The sequence below is a fragment of the Cherax quadricarinatus genome, chromosome 79 (assembly GCF_038502225.1).
Source record: "Cherax quadricarinatus isolate ZL_2023a chromosome 79, ASM3850222v1, whole genome shotgun sequence".
Lineage (NCBI taxonomy): Eukaryota > Metazoa > Arthropoda > Malacostraca > Decapoda > Parastacidae > Cherax > Cherax quadricarinatus.
In genome coordinates, this window is record NC_091370.1 from 4609853 (window position 1) to 4614709 (window position 4857).

Here is a 4857-nt window from a genome sequence, read left to right on the forward strand (position 1 = left end):
AAAAGAAGACAATAAGATTATTTAGGTTTCTTTTCCTCAGACTGGACAGCAACACACAACACACTTGATCAGAGATGGTCCAGGAATGCATAAAATTTCAAGAATGGTAAGGCGCCCCCTGTCTCCTAACTGACCATGTTGACCGCTTCTCAAACCCGGTTACCACGAGAACCTTTACCGTGGTCACTCATGCAAATCCAGAACTGTTGATAAATTTCGCACAAGATCATTTGAAGTTCAACCAGCAATCGGCGACACGACATTAATTCTCTCGCACGCTCTCTCTCTCTCTCTCTCTCTCTCTCTCTCTCTCTCTATATATATATATATATATATATATATATATATATATATATATATATATATATATATATATATATATATATCGTTACACAATGGTTTTACAGGGTTATGTTAAGAGTTTCTATCTTTATTTACAATCTAGAAGCTGTCACTATTGTTATGAGACATAAGAACATAAGAAAGAAGGAACACTGCAACAGGCCTACTGACCCATGCGGAGCAGGTACATGTCCCCCCCCCGGATTAGACCAATGACCCCCCCCCCCGGATTAGCCCAATGACTCCCCCCCGGATTAGCCCAATGACCCACCCAGTCTGATCATCTCCACTCAAGGATGGAGCACTGCACCAGACCCAGCAGCACAAGCTAGTCAAGTCCAACTCACACCCACTCATGTATTTATCTAACCTATTTTTAAAACTACACAACGTTTTAGCCTCAATAACTGTACTCGGGAGTTTGTTCCACTCATCCACAACTCTATTACCAAACCAGTGATTTCCTATATCCTTTCTGAATCTGAATTTTTCCAACTTGCCAACTTGAAACCATTGCTGCGAGTCCTGTCTTGGCTGGAAATTTTCAGCACGCTATTTACATCCCCTTTATTTATTCCTGTTTTTCATTTATACACCTGGTTCATATCCCCCCTAATTATACGCCTTTCAAGAGAGTGCAGATTCAGGGCCCTTAGTCTATCCTCATAGGGAAGATTTCTGATACATGGGATCATCTTTGTCATCTTCCTCTGTACGTTTTCCAGAGCATTTATATCCATTCTGTAATACGGTGACCAGAACTGAGCAGCATAGTCTAAATGAGGCCTAACCAAGGATATATAGAGTTGAAGAACAACTTGATGACTTCTATTATTTATACTTCTAGATATGAAGCCAAGAATTCTGTTAGCTTTATAAGAACATAAGAACATAAGAAAGGAGGAACACTGCAGCAGGCCTGTTGGCCCATACTAGGCAGGTCCTTTACAATTCATCCCACTAACAAACATTTGACCAACCCAACTTTCAATGCCACCCAAGAAACAAGCTCCGATGTGCAAGTCCCACTCAAATCCAACCCCTCCCACTCATGTACTTATCCAACCTAAATTTGAAACTACCCAAAGTCCTAGCCTCAATAACCCAACTAGGTAGACTGTTCCACTCATCAACTACCCTATTTCCAAACCAATACTTTCCTATGTCCTTTCTAAATCTAAACTTATCTAATTTAAATCCATTACTGCGGGTTCTCTCTTGGAGAGATATCCTCAAGACCTTGTTAATATCCCCTTTATTAATACCTATCGTCCACTTATACACTTCGATCAGGTCTCCCCTCATTCTTCGTCTAACAAGTGAATGTAACTTAAGAGTCTTCAATCTTTCTTCATAAGGAAGATTTCTAATGCCATGTATTAATTTAGTCATCCTTCGCTGAATGTTTTCTAACGAATTTATGTCCATTCTGTAATATGGAGAAAAGAATTGAGCTGCATAATCTAGGTGAGGCCTTACTAATGATGTATAAAGCTGCAGTATGACCTCTGGACTTCTGTTGCTTACACTTCTTGATATAAATCCCAGTAATCTATTTGCCTTATTACGTACGCTTAGGCATTGCTGTCTTGGTTTAAGGTTGCTGCTCACCATAACCCCCAAGTCCTTTTCGCAATCTGTATGGCTAAGTTCTATATTATTTAACTTATAAGTGCTAGGGTTATGGACACTCCCGAGCTTCAGAACCTTGCATTTATCTACATTGAACTGCATCTGCCACTTTTCTGACCAAGAGTAGAGTTTGTCTAAATCCTCCTGAAGTTCCCTAACATCTACGTTTGAATCAATTATCCTACCTATCTTCGTGTCATCGGCGAATTTGCTCATATCACTAGTAATTCCTTCATCAAAATCATTGATATATATTATAAACAACAACGGGCCCAAGACTGATCCCTGTGGAACGCCACTTGTTACTGATCCCCACTCGGATTTAACCCCATTTATGGACACTCTCTGCTTCCTGTCTGTGTGCCATGATTCGATCCACGAGAGCACTCTTCCCCCAATGCCATGAGCTGCTACTTTCTTCAACAATCTTCGGTGCGGAACTCTATCAAATGCCTTACTAAAATCTAAGTAAATAATATCAAATTCTTTATCGTGGTCAACAGCCTCAAAAGCTTTACTGAAGAAAGTTAATAAATTAGTTAGACAAGACCGGTCTCTTGTGAATCCATGCTGAGTATCATTAATCAAGCTATGCTTATCGAGATGGCTTCTTATAATTTGAGCTATAATTGACTCTAGTAATTTGCCTACAATTGAGGTCAGGCTTATTGGGCGGTAATTTGACGGTAACGACTTTTCCCGTTTTAAAAATAGGAATTACATTAGCCATCTTCCACATGTCAGACACTACACCTGTTTGAAGAGATAAATTAAAGATATTAGTTAATGGTTCACAGACTTCCATTTTGCATTCCTTTAGAACCGTTGAAAAAACCTCATCAGGACCCGGTGACTTATTTTGCTTCAGTCGGTCTATCTGCTTCACAACCATTTCACTAGTGACTGTGATGTTACATAATTTATCTTCTTCTGGCCCACTATAAAAATTAATTACCGGAATATTATTAGTGTCTTCCTGTGTAAAAACCGAGAGAAAATAATTATTTAAAATCGAGCACATTTCATTCTCTTTGTCAGTAAGATGCCCATAGTTATTTTTAAGGGGACCTATCTTATCTCTGACTTTTGTTCTATATACCTGGAAAAAACTTTTTGGATTAGTTTTAGAATCCCTAGCAACTTTAATTTCATAGTCCCTTTTAGCTTTTCTTATCCCCTTTTTAATGTCCCTCTTAATGTCAATATACTGATTCATAAGATGACCCTCGCCTCTTTTGATACGCCTATAAATTCCTTTCTTATGCCCTAGTAGATATTTCAGCCTATTATTCATCCATTTTGGGTCATTTCTATTTGATCTAATTTCTTTATAAGGGATAAATGTTCTCTGAGCAGCATGTATTGTGTTCAGAAAACTGTCATATTGATAGCTCTCTTCGTTACCCCAGTCAACAGATGATAAGTGTTTTCTAAGCCCATCGTAATCTGCTAAGCGAAAATCTGGGACTGTTACTGAGTTATCCCTACTATCATACTTCCATTCAATTCTAAATGTAATTGATTTGTGGTCGCTAGCACCCAATTCCTCTGAAACTTCTAAATTATTAACAAGGGATTCATTGTTTGCCAGAACTAAGTCAAGCAGGTTATTACCCCTTGTAGGTTCTGTCACAAACTGCTTCAAAAAACAATCCTGAACTACTTCTAAGAAGTCATATGATTCTAAATTCCCAGTCAAGAAATTCCAATCAATATGACTAAAGTTAAAGTCTCCTAGAATTACTACATTATCGTGCCTTGTGGCCCTAACAATTTCCTCCCATAGTAGTCTTTCCTGGTCCCTATCTAAATTTGGGGGATGGTATATCACACCTAAAGTTAATTTTTCATGCCCCTCTGAAAATTCTATCCAAACAGACTCTGTATGTGTTACTTCAGACTTAATACCCGTTTTAATGCAACAGTTCAAGCGATCTCGGACATACAATGCCACCCCACCCCCCTTTCCGATACTTCTATCTACTTGGAACAATTTGAAACCCTGAATGTGACATTCTGCAGGCATGTCCCGACTTTTTGAATTAAACCACGTCTCAGTAATGGCAAATACATCTATGTTACCTGCACTAGCAACTAGTCTCAACTCGTCCATCTTATTCCTAGCACTGCGACTATTTGTGTAATATATACTTAAGGACCCTCCTTTCTCTTTATCATTCCTGCTCCTTTCTGTTATTCCACTAAACCTATTACTGTCCTTGTCAATTAGTGCCACTGGCTTTCCGATATCCACCTCATTTTGCCTATTACTAGTTCTCCTAGTACTCATATTACTACCCTGAGACTTCACAGTTTTCCCGCAAAAACCCATACCAGTAACTATTCCTAGTTTAAAGACCTAACAGCTCCCTCCACTGCGTTGGCCAGTGCTCCCACCCCACACCTAGATAAGTGAACCCCATCCCTGGCATACATGTCATTTCTTCCATAGAAGAGGTCCCAGTTGTCAATGAATGTTACCGCATTTTCCTTACAGTATTTGTCCAGCCAGCAATTGACACCAATTGCTCTGGACAACCATTCATTTCCAACTCCTCTCCTTGGCAAAATGCCACATATGACAGGTTTCCCACCCTTCCTCCTAATTATCTCTATTGCTGACCTATACCTGCTAATCAGGTCCTCACTCCTACGTCTGCCAACATCGTTGCCTCCAGCACTGAGACAAATAATAGGATTTCTCCCATTACCTCTCATGATGTCATCCAGACGGCTAACAATATCCTTCATCCCTGCCCCAGGAAAACACACTCTCTGCCTCCTACTCCTGTCCTTCAAGCAGAATGCCCTATCCATGTACCTAATCTGGCTATCCCCAACAACAACAATGTTTTTACCTTCCTTTGCGTCGTCCGTCGTGAT